Source organism: Erinaceus europaeus, chromosome 1, assembly GCF_950295315.1.
Source record: "Erinaceus europaeus chromosome 1, mEriEur2.1, whole genome shotgun sequence".
Classification (NCBI taxonomy): Eukaryota; Metazoa; Chordata; class Mammalia; order Eulipotyphla; family Erinaceidae; genus Erinaceus; species Erinaceus europaeus.
In genome coordinates this window covers 88,932,360-88,952,267 of record NC_080162.1, presented here as the reverse complement: position 1 = coordinate 88,952,267, position 19,908 = coordinate 88,932,360, and the positions used below count along the sequence as shown (strand labels likewise).

Sequence of the window (19,908 nt, the reverse complement as noted above, 5' to 3'; positions counted from 1 at the left end):
CAGTCAGTGAAGTAGGGAGTAATAATACTGAACACCATGCCAGCAAAGTAGCTCACTTTGATAGTACACCGCCTTGCCAAGTGTGTGATACACATTTTGAGTCTGGCCTCCACGGCACTGGTGGAAGCTTCTGTGTTGTCATTTATTTTGCTGTCTCACTCCTTCTATCTGAAAATATAAGCCCAGAGTGATAAAGCACTGGCACTACCCACCCCCCACCGTCAAATACTGATTACTTCATGGATGAGAAAAGAATGGTGGTCTGGGAGGTGGCACAGTGGATAAAGCATTGGACTCTCAGGCGTGAGATCCTGAGTTCAGTCCCCAACAAGGACATGTACCAGAGTGATACCTGGTTCTTTCCTCTCATTCCTCCTATCTTTCTCATTAATAAATACAAATAAAATATTTAAAGAGAGGAAAAAGAATGAACAAGACACAGAGCCCAACAATTATGAGGTGATTAACAGGGGTCGGGCGTTAGCGCAGCGGGTTAAGCGCTCGTGGCGCAAAGCGCAAGGACTGGCATAAGGAACCCAGTTCGAACCCCCAGCTCCCCACCTGCAGGGGAGTTACTTCACAGGCAGTGAAGCAGGTCTGCAGATGTCTGTCTTTCTCTCCCCCTCTCTGTCTTCCCCTCCTCTTTCCATTTCTCTCTGTCCTATGCAACAACGAACAATATCAACAACAATAATAATAACCACAACAAGGCTACAACAAGGGCAACAAAAGGGGGGGGGATGGCCTCCAGGAGCAGTGGATTCATGGTGCAGGCACTGAGCCCCAGCAATAACCCTGGAGGCAAAAAAAAAAAAAGGTGATTAACAGGGAGTTGGGCGGTAGCGTAGCAGGTTAAGCGTAGGTGGTGCAAAGCGCAAGGACAGGCTTAAGGATCCCAGTTCGAGCCCTCAGCTCCCCACCTGCAGGGGAGTCGCTTCACAGGCGGTGAAGCAGGCCTGCAGGTGTCTATCTTGCTCTCCCCCTCTCTGTCTTCTCCTCTCTCCATTTCTCTCTGTCTTATCCAACAATAACTACATCAATAACAATAATAATACCAACAACAATAAAGCAAGGCCAACAAAAGAGAATAAATATTTTTTTAAAAAATTAAAATAGAGGTGATTAACTGTTCTCCTCCCTCCCCAGTGTACACACTCAGCACATGCACACTTCTTTAGATCCACCAGCCCTGACCAGAGCAGCATATGCTATGTCCTCTCCCAGTTCTCCTGTAAATATCAGTTTTTATTTTTATTATTTTATTTTATTTTATTTTTACCAGAGCACTGTTCAGCTCTGGCTTATGGTGGTGCGGGGCTTAAACCTAGGGCTTTGGGACCTCAGGCTTGAGAGTCTGTTTGCATAACCATTGTGCTATCTACCTTCCGCCCGTAAATATCAGTTTTTAGTCACTCTGGAACACTGAAAACCAAGGACACTCTGCTGTTGATGTTATAGTGTGATAAAAAAGTTTCACAGGGAAAAGAAACAGGGATGGTTCGTTTCAAGCTGAATCTATAAATATGGCATGTATAGATTACCTTAGCCGCCTCACTCAGGTGTAAACAAAGAAATTCTGGCCCACAACTATGAACCACTTGTCTAGGGTTACATAGTTTCTTGGATGGCCCCTTTTAACATGCAATGGCCTTTTTGTTTATCAGAACTGAAATCTTTCCCCTTTCACTGATTTTTTTTTTCAACTATTTTTACCTGCTAGCAGGGGAGGTGACTCACACACAGCACCTGCAAGTCATGTACCTTGTTTGAAATCCTACAAATAGACCCTAACAAATAAAAATGCCTCAGGGCCACACGTTCTATTTTCTAGGCATAAACTGAAAAATTCTGAAAAAGAAGCAAAAAAAAAAAAAAAAGACCACAAAGACAGAGGTAAAGGTCATGAAGCCTTCTTTCCCAGTGCTACATGCACTGGAGTGTTGCTCTGGCATCTCTCTCCCTCCCTTTCATTTTCGTGTGAAACTATCTAATATGGAATCAATGGAAATACATCTTTTATGGGTGGGGGAGACAGCGTAATGTTTATGCAAAAGACTCTCATGCCTGAGGCTCAAAGTCTCAGGTCCAATCCCCTTCACCACCATAATCTGAAACTGAGCAGTGCTCTGGTTTGAAAAGAAACAAAACAAAATGAAAAGAGAAGATAAGAAAAAGGGAGAAGGGGGGGTCGGGCGGTAGCACAGCGGGTTAAGCGCAGGTGGCGCTAAGCACAAGGACCAGTGTAAGGATCCCAGTTCGAGCCCCCGGCTCCCCACCTGCAGGGGAATCGCTTTACAAGTGGTGAAGCAGGTCTGCAGGTGTCTATCTTTCTCTCCCCTTCTTTGTCTTCCCCTCCTCTCTCCATTTCTCTCTGTCCTATCCAACAACAACGAGATCAACAACAACTACAACAATAAAACAACAAGGGCAACAAAAGGGAATAAATAAATAAATAAATATTTTTTAAAAAAAAAGAAAAAAAGAAAAAGGGAGGAGGAGAGGGGAGGGGAGAAGACACTTAAAAAAAATTACACCGCCTTTGTAGTCAGAAAAAAAAAAGGAAGGGTTTTTCAGAAACCAATTTCTAAGCTAGGAGTTCTCTCTTACATTTGGGGAAGGGGCTGCCTTTAGAGTACTAGATAGTCTGACAAATTTCTTTGGGGGGGGGGAAGCAAACCAGAGTTTGAATGAGACCTGAAGCTGAGGCTGCAGTCCCAGGCAGTTTCGAATGAAACCACAATTTTCAGAGCAATGACAGATCATAATATAAAAATAGTCACTTAGTGACCAACAGGCTGGAAAGCAAACTCTCTAGAGAGCTCTGCCCCGAAGTTCTGTTTTTCTGGGGGAGTAAGGGGCAGCTGAAATAAAAAAAAAAAAGAAGAAGAAGAAGAAAAGAAAAAAGAAAGAAAGAACGAAAAGTTCTACTTACAAGAGCAAAGAAATTCTTCAGTCGTCCAGTGGTCCTTAGAAGTGAAGGTAAAATTTAAGAAATCAGAATTCAAAGTTCCTCCCTTGCTGAGAGGAAGCAAGATTAGCAGACCAGGCTGGTTGTGATACGGACTGGAGTCTTTCTGGCCCTTTCTCCCTTTGCGTGTCTCCTAACTGAAATGCACTTCAAGGTTCTAGTGGGTGTTTCCCATGTCTCCAGCCAACTAAGTCCCCATTTGTTGTAACCCAATGCTCAGCCTGATGATGTCAACCACTCAGCTCCCTTGCTCAGTTTCCACCTCTCCGTCCAGGGAGAGATCCATTTCCTCTGGACAATGAGTCGGGGGAGGGGCTGTAACTGCATCCCAGGGCCGGCATATTTGCCTAACATCCTTCCTTCAATTTTCAGCACTGCGGTCTTGGTGACAAAAGGCTTCCTATCCACTCACTGGGTCGGGAAGCACCCAGCATAAACCCTTTGTCTCTTAGTCACTGTTGACTCTCTAGACAGCTGGGCTCCCTAGTTCATTATGCTGTGTTTTAATTCATTTCTTTGGGGTATTATATACTAGTTGAGCACAGAAAGGTGTCCTCTCACCCCATCCCCAAACTTTCTTTCTGCTCAATTTTCCAAGTTGCTTCATTTCTCCATAAAGAGTCTCAGATGTGTGCTGGGTATCACTTGTCCTTCATTTACAGGAGGTGACATAAGCTGGGCACCCTTTGTCCTTTATTTACAGGAGGTGACATATGCCCACAGGAAAGATCTGGAAAAGTTTATTGCCTGGGGAACTGGGTTCTAAAGTGTGGGTCATGCTTCTCACTGAGTCATGTTCCTCTCAAGTAAGTCACTGCACTTTGGGCCTCCATTTTCCCTTCAACAAAATGCTGGTATTCCAAATGCCCTGACTGAAGAGGTTATCAACAGATACATCATCATAAGGAATGTTACCACTAGCTGACAAGCTGGAGGGAAGCAGCACTGGGCAGAGGCTAGTGCTCAAGATGTCAGGCTAGGTCTGGCTCCTCCAACCCCCTCAGGGTACAGCTGAGCTGTTTGTCTGGGAGAAAACCCCAAAGAATTCACTAAACAAGTCTCTAGGGGACAGGGAAAGAGACAGCACAAACTGTTAGATAAGATAAAGGAGAGAGTTCAACTGTCCTGAGGGACTAACATGGAACAGCAGTGGTTATGAGAGATAATGATTATCTATTATTCCCTAGCACCACCAACAGCCAGAGCTCTGGACATGGACGGACACACACACACACACACACACACACACACACACACACACTCCTAAACACAACTGTGTTTGGAAAGCACTTGATAGGGAAGACAGAAAACTTGTATACTTTTGAGTACAGCGTGAAGCCATATAACAGAGAATGATTCTGAGCCTTCATTGTGGAGCCATAGATGTGGATCTGAGTCCTGTGCAGTTTAATTTCTCTGAACTTGGATTTTTTTCCCCCTGTAAAATGGAATTCTAGGGGTCCTATTTTAGGACTGTGAGAATTCAATAACAATATAAAGGAAGTGAAAGTATTTGGCATGTAGTAAATGTTGAATCAATAGTACTTCTCATTGTTGTACATAATCCCACTGAATTCTCATTTCATAAGAAAGGGGCACCCTGAGTTTGCATTATTAATCTCCTTTTCCCAGACAGAAAGGTGAAACACAGAGAAGTTAAGTAGCACAGCAGAGATCACACAGCTCAAAATGAAAGAGTCAGACCTGGAAATTAATTTTGTTTGTTTTTGACTAGAGCATCACTCAGCTCAAGCTATCGGTGCAGTCTTGGCATAAACCTGGCTACACCCCTTCCCAACCTGAAACTGAGTCTTTAACTCTTCTTTAAGCCAGTATAAATGCTACACACATACTAATAACACATCTCAGAACTCCACTGAGCCTGGTCCTGCCTTCTAAATGGGATTATCTGTGCTTAGAGGGGGAAAAAATGGGGTATGCTTACAAAACAGAGACAGGGAAGGAATAGAAGGGAGACGTTTGCATTCCATCAGACCACACATGGGTAGAAGTAGGCCATGGAAATAACATGGACCCACTAAGTAACTAAGGGGTCTCTTACTTGCTTTGTTACCAAAAATACTGTGGCCTAATGTAAGCGTGGGATTCCACTGCAGCTTCTCAAAAGAAGCACACATGATTTGTCTTCAAGCAACTTGGGTGGGAAGTGGGGATTGGTGCTCTGTTGGGAAAGAAGCTATTTATAGGTTCAGAAAGGCTGTGGTCGTTTGTGACTTAACAGGAATTTTAAATAGTTCTCAGAAAAGTCTAATGTTAATCATGAAAGGCCCAGGCAAACAGGCTACTTAGAAGGAGGCAGCTTGTCCGTCTGAAGGCTTTCCCACAAGTTGGGATGGAGCTGAAGTGGGATGAAAAGAATACGAGACTGGTGACCTACTGAGAGCCACTGTTAACAGCCTGCAGAGAGTGAGTTTTCCTTTCTGTCTAGCTGTGTATGAACATGTGCAAATTAACTTCTTCGTGCCTTTGCTCCCAATGTAAAGCAAGAACAAGAACAGCACTCACCCTAGGGAATTCTTGTATGGATTAAATGTCTGGTACATATTGCAAATTCAAAACTACTTGCTGCAAAAGCAAGCAACATGTCTTGATAGTAAAAATTAGCAGTCTACTATGCAGCTATCAAGAACAATGAACCCACCTTCTCTGACCCATCTTGGACAGAGCTAGAAGGAATTATGTTAAGTGAGCTAAGTCAGAAAGATAAAGATGAGTATGAGATGATCCCACTCATCAACAGAAGTTGAGGAAGAAGATCTGAAAGGGAAACTAAAAGCAGGACCTGATCAAATTGTAAGTAGGGCACCAAAGTAGAAACCCTGTGGTGAGGGGTAGACATGCAGCTTCCTGGGCCAGTGGGGGGTGGGAGTGGGTGGGAGGGATGGGTCACAGTCTTTTGGTGGTGGGAATGGTGTTTATGTACACTCCTAGTAAAATGTAGTCATATAAATCACTAGCTAATTAATATGAGAGGGGGAAAATTAATTGTATATCTCGAAGTTTTTTAAAACACAGACTGAATCTTTTTAATATATAGGCTGTGTAACTGATATGCAGATTCTCTGAAAAGCCTAAACCAAGTAGATCAGAAGCAACCAATAGCACAGGCTATATACAAGATACTGGGTATTGTACAGCAAACCCTAACAAAAGGACTTTTCAAAGTTAACCCAATTACCAAATAATGTGATGATAACATTAACTATCCATTGTCTTTTTGAACCCTAAGACAGCAGGAACCTCACATCTCCATTATACTTCCCCCAGTCCTGGAACCCTTGGATAGGGCCCACTTTCCCATATGCCTCTCCCAACCTAATCAACACAACGATTGCCACCTCAACATGCTTCACCTCAGACTGTGTCCAGAGACTTCACGTGTGGAATGACAATCCTTCAGCTTCATTACTCGGGTGAGACCTTTCCTTTCATAGTATACTCTAATTCCATCCCAGGTGGTGCACTTTCTAACAAAGTCCCAAAACCTAGATATAGACCAGGTTCTGTGAGAGAGAGCATATGTTCACACGTATCCATAAACTACTGCAAAATATATACCTGAAAGCAGAAGTACACTAGAGTTTGCAGTGAGTATGCCCCTAACACTTCCTCTCCACTATTCCAAGTTTTGGGTCCATGATTGCTCAACAATTTGTTTGGCTTTGTATGTTAACTCTCTTCTCAGTCACCAGGTTACAGATGCCATCAGGATGCCAGCCAGGCTTCCCTGGACTGAAGACCCCACCAATGTGTCCTGGAGCTCCGCTTCCCCAGAGACCCACCCTATTAGGGAAAGAGAGAGGCAGACTGGGAGTATGGACCAACCAGTCAACGCCCATGTTCAGTGAGGAAGCAATTACAGAAGCCAGACCTTCCACCTTCTACAACCCACAATGATCCTGGGTCCATGCTCCCAGAGGGATAGAAAGTGGGAAAGCTATCAGGGGAGGGGGTGGGATATGGAGATTGGGTGGTGGGAATTGTGTGGAGTTGTACCCCTCCTACCCTATGGTTTTGTTAATTAATCCTTTCTTAAATGAAAGAAAAAAAAAAGAAAAAAAAATTAGCAGTCTAGCTAATCCTGACTCAGTTTCACCACCCCTCTGCCCTGAGGATAATGTGCCAGTGAATGTATAATGTGGAAAATGTCAGGAAGTCAAAAGAAGGGTTCAGCTTTTCTCTGGATCATCAGGTGAGTAAGAAACAAAAGCCCAGTGAGAGCTGTTAGGCATGTTCTCAGCAGCAATGGCTTGAACGGACTGGAGGCAGCAGTCCTTGTCTGGGTCTTGATTCTAGAAGCTGAGCAGGTGTCAGGAAGTCAAGTTGGGCTCTTGACAGACCAGTTGACTGACATCACCTCAGAACCTGGAACCATATTCTGTTACTTGAATAAAAATATTAGTGATGAGTCCATTATATCTGCAGAATGATATCATTTTCCTCACAGCATGCATCCTGTAATATGTGCCTTGCACACTGAGTTAACTGTACAACTGTGACAGAATTCACGAAGACAGCACCAGCCCTGATGGCACCCCACCTCTTCTTTTTTTATTATTTTTATTAAATTTTTTATATTTATTTATTTTCCCTTTTGTTGCCCTTGTTGTTTAACATTGTTGTGGTTATTGATGTCGTTGTTATTGGATAGGACAGAGAGAAATGGAGAGAGGAGGGGAAGACAGAGGGGTTGAGAAAGACAGACACCTGGAGACCTGTTTCACTGCTTGTGAAGCGACTCCCCTACAGGTGGGGAGCCAGGGGATGGAGCCAGGATCTTTATGCGGTCCTTGTGTTTTGTGGCACATGCACTTAACCCACTATGCCACCGCCCGACTCCCCCTACCTCTTCTTGGTGATCATAGCTGCACTCTGTGAATTGGGACCACCTCTGTGCTGAGCACACTTTAAAAACCACTTTCTATAATCTTTGCAACAGTTAGATGCAGGAGCTATTATTAATCTTATCTTACAGTTGTGCAAACTGGTGCATGTAGAGACTGGTCCTCCTCTGTTACAAAAGGGACAGAGCCTATGTGATACACTGGGGTTGCCTGGGGTCAAGCCTTATTTTATTTTGCCACCAGGGTTATAGTTGGGGCTTGGTGCCTGCACATCTCCAATGTTCCTAGTGGACATTTTTCTTTTATTTTTAATATTTATTTATTTATTTATTCCCTTTTGTTGGCCTTGTTTTATTGTTGTAGTTATTATTGTTGTTGTTATTGATGTCATCATTGTTAGATAGGACAGAGAGAAATGGAGAGAGGAGGGGAAAGACAGAGAAGGGGAGAAAAAGATAGACACCTGCAGACCTGCTTCACTGCTTATGAAGAGACTCCCCTGCAGGTGGGGAGCTGGGGCTTGAACCAGGATCCTTATGCCGGTCTTTGTTCGATTTTGTTCTCCTTTCTAATATGAAAGTGAAAGACTGAGAGAGGCGGAGGAGAGATACCTGTAGTACTGCTTCACTGCTTGTGTCCTATCTAATAGAAAAGAAAGGTAATTTCTTTCTGTCCTATCAATAAAATAGGAAGAAAGGGGGGAGGAAGAGGGGAAAAAAATGACTACCAGGGGTGGTGGATTCATAGTGCTGGCACTGAGTCCTAGCGATAACCCTGGTGGCAGAAATAGTTAATTAGTAGTCACCACTACCCATTTTCTAGTCAAGTTACAAAGTGCAATTAACTTTTCATCCTATCAAAAGTAGGTTCCCCACCCCCATCTTTCTCTCTCTCTCTGCCAGGGCCTAACCACTCCCAGGCTGACATTTTCATTCTTTCAATTTCATATGGAGAACAAGGGAGAGACATCTCACCACTCCCAAGTGGTGCTGGAGGCTTGAACCCAGGCCGTGCATATGGGAAGTCAAGAGCCCTACTGGGTGAGCTGCTTCACCCACCTCCTCGTGTCATGCCACTTCATACTTACCTACTCACTATGTCACCCAGCTAGAAGTTCTTTTTTATTTTCTCCCTAGAGATAATTAAGAAGCATGCTCACTATGACATATACATAAAGGCAGATTTTATTTTATTTCCAATTATAATCATAATTGTTTTTTGTAAAAAAAAAAAAAGAGGCAAACATAGAAAAGCAGAGAGAGAGAGAGAGACCACCTATCATCTTGACATCCAGAAATAAACAGTTAAGCTTCTTGGAGATGGACCAAGAAGAATCACACCTATACTCAGAGAAAGGCTAAAAATCAGAAACCTATGTACTTTTGTCTTACAACTAAGAAATACTGGTTATGTATCTGTTGTATTGCAGAATGTACCTGACTGCTCTATCTAAATGGATGTTCTGTTTTTTAATTTAAAAAAATTTTATTAGTGATTTAATAATAATTAACAAGACTGTAAGATAATAGGGGTGCAATTCCATACAGTTCCCACCACCAGAATTTTGTGTTCTATCCCCTCCACTGGAAGCTTCCCTATTTTTTTGAAATAGTTTTTTATTTATTTTTATTATTGACTAGAGACAGAGTGAAATTGAGAGGGGAGGAGGAGAAAGAAAGACACCTGCAGCTCTGCTTTACCACTCGTGAAGCTTTCCCCCTGCAGGTATTGAACCTGGGTCTTTGAGCATTGTAATGTGTGCTCTTAACCAAATGTGCCACGGCCAGGCCTTAAAGCTTCCCCATTCTTTATCCCTCTGGGAGTATGGACCAAAATTCTTTATGGGGTGCAGAAAGTGGAAGGTCTGACTGTAGAAGGATATTCTGAGGTCCCACTAGATTGCTGCTACAAGGGTGCACCTCACAGAGAGGGCAGTGGGAGGAAGGTCTGGTCCCAGTGAGAGCAAGCCTAGCAAACACTGGGGTCTGCAGGATGCCTCACTGACCCTACTGCCTTCCTCACTCTTCTTTTTATTTATTTATTATTGCCACCAGAGTTATCACTGCAGCTTAGTGCTGATACTACAAATCCACCACTCCTGGTAGCCATTTTCCTATTTATTTATTTATTTATTTATTTTTCTTTCTGTTTTATTCAATAGGACAGAGAGAAGTTGAGGTGGATAGAGAGGGGGAGAGAGAGAGAGAGACTTGCATCACTGCTCATGAAGCTTCATCCCTGCAGGTGGGGTGCAAGACCTCAAACCCTGGTCCTTGTGCACAGTAGCATGTGCACTCAACTGTGTGCCACCACCACCACCACCACCACCCCTCCTTTTCTTGAGGCCTGCTTCCCACCAGCTACAGAGAAGCTGCACTGACTGGAGTGGCGGTGGGAGAAAGGACGAGCCACTCTTATGTTAACTTTAAGCAGTCTTGGCCTTGTTAATTTCTTTAAACTTTGACTTCTTTCCTGTTTTTAAGAAAATTCTTTCTTTTGTTTTCTTTATCTGATAGGACAGAGAGAAACTGAGAAACAAGAGGGAGACAGAGTAAGAGAGAGAAAGAGGCATCTGTGGCACTACTTCACGGCTTCTCCTCTGCAGGTAGGGACTAGGGGCTGGAGTCAGGTCCTTGAGCACAGTAATGTATGTGCTTAGCCGGGTGCACCACCTCACTGCCCCTTGTTGATATTTATAGCTGAAGAAGAGCAAGTGGTCTCTTCTCTTTGGCATGAGGAATAGCACAGAGAAGGGAAGAGCTTTCCTGAAGCTGCAGAACCTGGCTTGATGTTCCAGTTGGCCACTACACTTTGAAATACAAATCTGATCCACCCTTCCCTCTTACTTCAGTAAACTCCTACTCAGGCTTCACATCTCAGATGAAATGTTCCTTCTTTAGCTTTAGGGAGCTTGTCCCTGAGCCAAGTTAGCTCCTTCTGCTGTGTGTGTCCCAAGGCATCTCTGTTTCTCCCCTCACAGCCCTTAACAAACAACTATTAGGTACATGCTATGGTTGTTTCCTTGCAAGATTTTAAGTTCCAAAAGGAGAGTAACATGTATCCCTCATTCCCTGGTACAGAGTAAGAAATTCAATATATACATACATACATATATATCCTGAGTAGTTTAGATTTGGGACAAAGAAATAGCAAGCCTTGCAGGTTAAAAAAAAAAAAAAAAAAAAAAAGCATAATGTCTTCTAAACTACTTGCAAACCAGGGTTTTTCCCTTAGCAGTACAATCATAATGGAGCAGAGATTTAATTTGAAACATTTGCTAGAAGATAGAAAAAGTCTATAATATGATGACAGACAAGCTTAAATCCAGAGCACAGAGACAAGAAACACCACAAGAAATGGGAGACTAGGGGGTTCTGGGCCCAGAGATGGCAAGTCTGAGGAGTACTTAGGAAGAAGATTGAAAGTCAGTAACTCCACAGAAGATCTTGTGCCAGTCAGCTCTCTTCTCAAATCTGCAGCTGACAGAGGGGTTGGAGGTTCCGCAGAAACCCAAGGCAAAGGCAGGAGGGCTTTCCAGGACATTGAAAAGCCTGTCTGGGGAGACCTAGGGTTTCCAGAAGAGATGGAGACATCCTTAATTTGAAATTTTTTTTTTTTCCTTTACCATGGTTACTGCTGGGGTTTGGTGCTGGCAATACAAATCCACTGCATCTGGTGGCCATTTGTTCCTTTTCTTTCTATTTGTATTTGATAGGACAGAGGGAAATTGAGAGAGGAGGAGAAGACAGATATAGAGAGAAAGATACCCACACACTTGCTTCACTGATCATGAAGCTCACCCCCTGCAGGTGGCTCAAACCTGGGTCCTCACACATGATGATATGTGCACTCAACCAGGTGCACCACTGCCTGCCAGCCCATTATTCTGACCAATAAAGGGCCCTCAAGTCTAGCTGTAGCTCTTGTACCCTAAAGAAAATGCACCTTTCAGTATAATAAGAGAAATTCCAGCAGCTTCCCAGGCAGACGCAAGGTAGCACACCCAGTAGGGAATGTGCCCTGCCATGAGCAAGGCCCAGGTTCGAACCTCTGAGGGAAGCTCTAGTGCTGTATTGTCTTCACTTCTCTCTTGCTTTATATGAAATATCAAAAGAATGAAAAAGTCAGTCTTGGAGCAGTGATATTACACATACACAAGATGCTGGCAAAACACACATGAGGGGAGAGGGAAACCAGACCAGTATGAGATTTCTTTCTTTCTTTTATTAATTTATTTACTATTATAGAGACAGAGAGAGAAATTGAGGGGGGGAAACAGGGAGGGAAAGAGACAGGGCTTAAACCCACGTTCTTATGCATTGTAATGTCTGTGCTTAACCAGGTATGACACCACCTGATTGCTCCCCCCACCCACCCAAGTGTAAGATATCTTACCTAAAATACTGGGTGCCTGGAAAAAACAGTTAAGTATTGCTATGGGAAAACTTCTAAAAAAAGTTAACTTGGAACCTAGAATGTATATTCAGGTAGGCAAAATATAAAGACATTTTCAAAGATGCAATGACTCAGAGTGATCTCCTCTGCACTATTTTCTCAGTACACTCCTAGAGAATATGTTTCACGTAAATGAGGGCTTATCATGGACAGAGAGTGACTTTGAACATGACAGGTGAGAGAAACATCAAGGATGATGATGCAGGAAGCCCTGGGACCTCCGATGAATCACAGGTCTAGGCAGCGTCAATGTCAGAGGGCTGAGGAAGTGGAAGGCTGCAGAAAAAGAGAACCGTGGGGCTCCAGGCAGGTACGTCTGTCAAAAAATGGCACAGAAACTACAGCATAGCAGCAGCTGCGTTTTGCTCTCTAGGTCAACTAGGAATAACACACAGGATCACCTGAGAACGCAACAAGACAGGACTAGAAGCCACCAAGTCACAGGTAAGTACAAACATGGGTGGCTCATGAACAAAGAGGCCCTTAAGGAGAGATGCCTGGGGCTAAAAGCCCAAATCTACTCAGGAGCGGCTGGTAACAGCCTGGTAGTTTGCCAGTTAAGCCTCCGTCTCTCATCTGAGTTTTATTAACAGAAAGACTGCTGAATGGAGGAGAGGACTCCCCCAAAGTCTCGCCAATTGCAACTGTAAGTCTTCACTGCTACTGTCCCCTGGAGGCTGGAGCACCAGGGGGGAGGCCCTATACAGACATCGGGGGGCAGAGAACTGACCAGGCAACTCAGGAGAAGATCTACACTCCAGGTGGTCTGGAGGTGGGGCTGTATAGTGGGAGCCTTCCCAACTTGTTCTCCTGATGAAAATAGTACAGAAAAATCTATGGAGGAAGGGACTAGAGGGATAGCTCACTGGGTAGGAATCCTACCCTGCTATGCACACAGCTCAGTTTCAAGCTCGAGAATCACAAGGTGTTACTGCACCAGTGACTGCCTCTCTAAATGAAAATGCAGCCCAGGAGTGGTGAAATCACACATGTGAGGCCCCAGCTTGGGTGGGGGGGAAGTATAGACTTAGCAATAAGGAACAAGAAATGCAAAGCATATTAAAGAAGCTATTGCTAACCTGAGGAAACATACTAAAAGGAAAAGTAATCAAAACATTACTGGCTCGGTGGTAAGCAACATTTACAATGCCATAACACTGGAAAGCACTGAATATCAATTTAACAACAACAAAACAAACTAAAAATTCAAACAAACAAAAACAAACTTGTCTTGAGGTAAAAAAGACAAAATGTAACTAGAGTTACATTTCATGATACTCATAAAAATGTTAAAATCTGGGGCCAGGCAGTAGCACAGTGGGTTAAGAGCAAATGGTGTGAAGCACAAGGACCAGGCTACGGATCCCAGTTTGAGCCCCCAGTCTTCTTACCTTGAGGGGGGGTTACTTCACAAGTTGTGAAGCAGGTCTGCAGGTGTCCATCTTTCTCTCCCCCTCTCTGTCTTCCCCTTTTCTCCCGATTTCTCTCTGTCCTATCCAACAACAGCAATGGCAATAATAATAATAGCAACAACAAAACGGGAAAAATGGCCTCCAGGAGCAGTGGATTTGTAGTGCAAGCACCAAACCCCAGTGATAAGCCTGGAGGAAAAATAAATAAAATGCTAAAATCTAAAACTGACAGATTAAGAAAAAGCAATATGGGGAGTCAGGCAGTAGCGCAGCAGGTTGAGCACACGTGGTGAAAAGCGCAAGGACAGGTGTGAGGATCCCAGTTTGAGCCCCGGCTCCCCACCTGCAGGGGAGTTGCTTCACAGGCAGTGAAGCAAGTCTGCAGGTGTCTATCTTTCTCTCTCCTTCTCTGTCTGCCCCTCCTCTCTCCATTTCTCTCTGTCCTATCCAACAACAAAAACATCAGTAACAACAACAATAATGACTACAGCAATAAAAAAACAAGGGCAACAAAAGGGAATAAATAAATAAATAAAAAGAAAAAGCAATAGGGTAGTATCTAAGTTGGGATCAGAGTTGAACAAAAAAAAGTACTTATAAGTTACTGAAGATCTCTTTGAAAATAAAAGATAATTATTTTATGCATAATAATAGTAAACTCTACTTTGGTTTTATAGTTTAAAAGCTTATTTACATTTAATTTCGTTTATTTGCCTATTTTGTTTCATTCATCTTTTCTCTTAGGTATATATATATATATATATGTGTGTGTGTGTGTGTGTATATATATATATATAGAGAGAGAGAGAGAGAGAGAGCACAGAGTCTTTTTTCTTAATTTCTTTATTGGGGAATTAATGTTTTACATTCAACAGTAAATACAAAAGTTTGTACATGTATAAGATCTCTCAGTTTTCAATATAACAATATAACTCCTACTAGGACCTCTGTCATCCTTCTTGGATCTGTATTCTCCTCCCACACCCACCCCAGAGTCTTTTACTTTGGGGCGATACGCCAATTCCAGTTCAGGTTCGACTCGTGTTTTCTCACACAGAGTCTTTATGGTCTAGAAATAGCTGACTGATACAGAGGAGAGAACATGGAGCATCATGGACAGCATCAGCAAGACCTCTATAGATGGTGGAGTGGTGCCATGGTCTCTTTCTCTCTCCTCTCTCTGTCTTTCCCTCCCTCATCTCTCACCTCTTCCTGCATCTCTCTCTGTGAAATAAATAAGAAAAACTAAAGCTGGAAAATCAGCTCACCATCGGTATCACACATGCATGAAACTCTGGATTCATTCCCTGGTGCTGGGGGAAAAAAGAATCCTATTCTCTTAGAGATACATGACAAAGTAGTTATTCATAAAGACAAGACATCTAGAACTTACTCCAAAATTACCTTGTAGGAGAGGGGGTATGGCCATAGATGAGACAAGACTGACCTCAATTCTTGAAACTGAGTAATAGAAAGTACATGAAGTTTCCATTATATCAATATTATCCTCTCTAGTATTATAAATGTTTGAAATTTTCTACAGCAAAAAAAAAAAAAAAAAAAAACTTTAAAAGTGAGCTAGCAGGGAGTAGGGAAGTAGCGCCACAGGTTAAATGCACGTGGTGCAAAGTGCAAGGACCGGCAGAAGGATCCCGGTTCGAGCCCCTGGCTCCCCACCTCCAGCAGAGTCGCTTCACAATCAGTGAAGCAGGTCTGCAGGTGTCTATCTTTCCCCCTCTCTGTCTTCCCCTCTTCTCTCCATTTCTCTCTGTCCTATCCAACAACAACAACAATAATAACAACAACAATAAGATAACAAGAGCAACAAAAAGGGAATAAACATATATAATATATAATATATAACATATTATATTATATATTATATACTATATTATAATATATTATATTATTATTATAATTATATAATATATATTATATTACATATATTATATATATTATATATATATATGAACTAGCTGGAGGTCAGGTGGTGGTGCACCTGGTTAAGCACATACATTACAGTGTGCAAGGACCCAGGTTCAAGCACCAGGTCCCCACCTGCAGAGCAGAAGCTTCATGAGTGGAGAAGCAGGGCTGTAGGTATCTCTCTCCCCCTTTCCTCTCAATTTCTGGCTGCCTCTATTCAATAAATAAAGATAATGATAATAAAAAAAAGAAATTTTAAAAAGTGAGCTAGCTGTATAAGAATATATATGTTGATAATTACTAAAACAAATAGCTAACAATCAAGTGTGTACTTTTGGAAATTAAAAAAATGCATATCTAGGGATCAGGACAGAAGGAAAGGCAGAATAAGGATAGCTGGCCTTTTTTTTTTTTTAAGATGTACTTATTTATTTAATGAGAGATGAACCAGAGCACTAATCCATCATATGCAATGCCAGGGATCAAACCAAGAACTTCACATTTCAAATCCTGTACTCTCCCTCCCTGACAGTAGGATATCTGTCATTTTAGTACAAATTAATAATAACAACTGACTTTCAAAAGATCAAAGCAAACCTGTGTGTGTGTGTGTGTGTGTGTGTGTGTGTGTGTGTGTACCACTTTGACAAAATCAAGCTTAAATAAAAGGAATAGAGGGAAATAGTATTATTTAAAGGACTTAACCACAGGAGGAGTTAAAAGCTGTCTCAGAGTGAGGGGCATAAGCAGCAGACTGATGGCTTTCTGGACATTTAGATTTAAAAAAATAATAATATTAAAGGTGTGACCAAGAAGTAAAAAAAAGACTGAAGGATGACATCAAGGAAGAAACCAGATAAAACAGTAAAAACAAGGCGCAGGGACCCGCATAAGGATCCCAGTTGAGCCCCCCCCCCCCCCCCCCGGCTCCCCACCTGCAGGGGAGTCGCTTCACAGGCGGTGAAGCAGGTCTGCAGGTGTCTGTCTTTCTCTCCTCCTCTCTGTCTTCCCCTCCTCTCTCCATTTCTCTCTGTCCTATCCAACAATGACAACAACAATAATAACTACAACAATAAAACAAGGACAACAAAAGGGAATAAATAAATAAATACATAAATCAGCAAAAACAACAACAAAAACCTGCAACCTCATAACACAATCAACAAAGTTTGAGGAAGCTCACTAAGAAGCAGGTGTATGCAAACAGGCTTGTGGGGGGTGGGAGGGTGCAATATGGGACAGCAGTGGCTTGAAACCAGAGGTATACCAACAGCTGGGGAAGAGCAAGCAGATGGAGCCATTCAGAAGTGCAGGGTTGGCACTGAGTGGCAGGCAGCAGCACAGAGATAGCAGAGACCATGAAATAGGGCAGCCAGAGGATAGAGTGCAGTCTGGAAAAGGCAAGCACAGCTGTGCCCTGAGCTATAGACAACAGCATCCACACCATCCATCTTGGATCAGGAACTGGAACCATAGTTTAACAGAATGTAATTTTACATCATTTTTCCAACTCCAGGAAATAGGAGAAAAAGGCTTATCTTCACTTGACAGAAGAAGAATTAAAGCTAAGAAAAGATAGGTAACTTGTCCAAGAATTGAGGTTTCCTGGTTAAGCTAGTTCTTTCTATCATCCCTTGACGTCTGTCCCTTCAACCATAAAATGTCAAATTATCCATAACCTCCTCGTGGGCATTTGACATAAGTCATTGTAAATGAATGCAGCTGAGACAGGAGTTGTGAAAAGAGAGACTTATTTTTTTTCCAAAGTAAACAGAATCATAAAGCATGGAATGTCCTCAGATGTCCTAATGTCAGCGTATTGCTAGAGTCCCCAAAAGGGCTCTTGAAATGTCAGCAGCCTGCCTGCCTGGCACACAGCTGATTGACTGCTGGCACAGACTGCCTGCAGCAGTGCCAACAAGCAGTGCCACTCTTCCTGGCTGCAGAAAAAGGAATGAGCCATGTGTGCCTTGGTCCTGAAAAGAGAAGTGTCTGCATCTTCTAAATCTACTTCAGTCACTGGCCATGTGGCCTGAGGGCTTTTTATAGCTGTCAAGGAGGTCTGGCTGGGGGGAGGTGGGGGGGGGGGCTACTCTCCAGCAGAGGCAAGTCTGTAAAGCTGCAAAGAGACTGGGGCAGGTGAGAGCCAAGAGTGCCAAGCTGGAGAGTTTAAATCTCAACTCCTAACCCCCTTCATCTCAAATGCTGGGTAGTTGATGGCTCTGCCTGGCAGAGAAGCAGCTGGAGAGTTGTGTGTAAGAACCATGAGCCGGTTGTGAGATGATGCTCCTGGGTTGTTCTGGCATCTAAACAATGGCCAAGGAACAGCTAGGGGGAAGAAGCTGTTTACTTGAGTTCAAACTATTTATAGCACGAGCAATCTGCACATATTTGGATGACAAATTTCTGGGCTTCAAGTGAGCGGTGCTCTGCTCCTGGACAATTTCACCATACACATTCCCTTCCCACACCGCCCCCAGGACCCCTCCCCCTTCACTGGAACACATGTTGCCCTGGGGCTGTTTTATTTAAGTTGCTGCATTTGAAAAGATTATAAAAAGAAGTCGAGTTTGAAAGACAAATGACTTTAGTCCATTTGCCCATGCATTTGAAAGACACAGTAGTATCTGCTTTAAGGCTTGAACCAGAGATTAAATTCTAATAAATGTGTATTCTGTACAAACCACAACTGACTTACCATAGATAAAAACAGTACATCTTCAACTTAACAGCTACACCATCCTTATAATGATGCTAGATTCTGCTTAAGATCTACCAGGGTAGTTTGTGTATAATGATTACAGACTTTACAAAATAGATCCACAAACAACATGTAATCTTATACTCAATTCCAAACAAAAGAGATCTTGTTCTCCACCTATTCTAGGGAAGGAACAGTTGTAGTGGTATTTAGCTGTGCTTTGTCCCCCCACCCCAACATGGCACACAGAAGAGGGGCTTAGCTGTAATAAGAAGATGCACAGAGATTTCTGCTCAGTTTGAACTAACAGAAGGTATCCTCCCCTTGGCAACAAATTCATTTTGGACAAAAACAGTCTACCTCTAAAGGCTGCTTTCTTTTTAGAGAAAAAAAAAAATGCTAAGCTACTATCTCCCTTGAACTAGGCATTGCCTAACTGTGCATGGAAAAACTGACTGTTAGCTAGCAACATGTATATTGGTCAAAATGCTGGCAGATTTCAGTTCTATCTACAAAGCAGGCAGGAACAGGCAGAGAGAAAAGGTGCAGTGAGAAGAAAGGTTTATAGGATGAGGGGTGATGTTAGACAATGAATTTAGGAAGACAGAGCAGAAAGGATGCCCCAAAGAGGTGCTTTTCCCTCTACAAATAAAACTCTTTAGAATACAAACAAAATGTTTCTTTTAACATAACTGCAATAACTCCACTATGTCAAATCAGGAGAAAAGTGTGGATGAGAGTGAGCTCGAAGGAATCATGTTATATGAGATGAGCAAGAAAGAGAAGGATGAACATGGGATGATGCCACTCATAGGCAGAATTTAAGAAACAAGAACATAACAATCAACAATATTTATACACCTTTCCCATATTTGGGAGCTAAGCTCTTCCCCGACCCATCTTTCTGGTCCTTCTGCCAGCCATGACATCATCTCCCCAGACAAAATTAGGATCCACCTGCATATTTCAGGCTCAGGCAAAAGAAAAAAAAAAAACTAGTATAGCCACAGGCCCTTTGGAATATAACCAAAATATGACTACTAGCTATCTACATAACGGAGACACACACACCACCACCCCCAACTCTTCATCAGCACTATTCCAGCCTTTAGGTCCATGACTGGTCAACAATTTGTTTGGTTTTGTGTGTTAACTCTCTTCAACCTCCAGGTTCCAGATGCTAGCATGATGCCAATCAGACTTCCCTGGACAGACAACCCCACCAATATGTCCTGGAGCTCCACTTCCCCAGAGCCCCACCCTACTAGGGAAAGAGAGAGACAGGCTGGGAGTATGGATCAACCAGTCAACGCCCATGCTCAGCAGGGAAGCAATTACAGAAGGCAACCTTCTGCACCCCATAATGACCCTGGGTCCATACTCCCAGAGGGATAAAGAATAGGAAAGCTATCAGGGGAGGGGATGGGATACTGAAATCTGGTGGTAGGAATTGTGTGCAGTTGTACCCCTCTTATCCTATGGTTTTGTCAGTGTTTCCTTTTTATAACTGCCACTGCCCCCCATACACCTTTCTATACTTTATTTTTTCAGAGAGAAAAGAAGAAGAGAATAAACACCACA

At 42.9% G+C, this 19,908-nt stretch overlaps 1 protein-coding gene across 3 annotated transcripts in view; it reads right to left on the bottom strand.

The window, feature by feature from the left end:
* Nucleotides 1–19,908, bottom strand: part of PKIG (cAMP-dependent protein kinase inhibitor gamma) — a 118,265-nt gene that overhangs the window by 43,518 nt on the left and 54,839 nt on the right. Inside the window, exon 1 of one of the 3 annotated variants that reach the window (XM_060190555.1) lies at nt 2,933–3,104. The exons of the other annotated variants lie outside the window; for them this stretch is intronic. The gene's annotated coding sequence lies outside the window, so the exon portion shown is untranslated. Of the gene's footprint in view, nt 1–2,932; nt 3,105–19,908 lie in introns of those variants that run through there. 3 annotated transcript variants of the gene reach the window in all.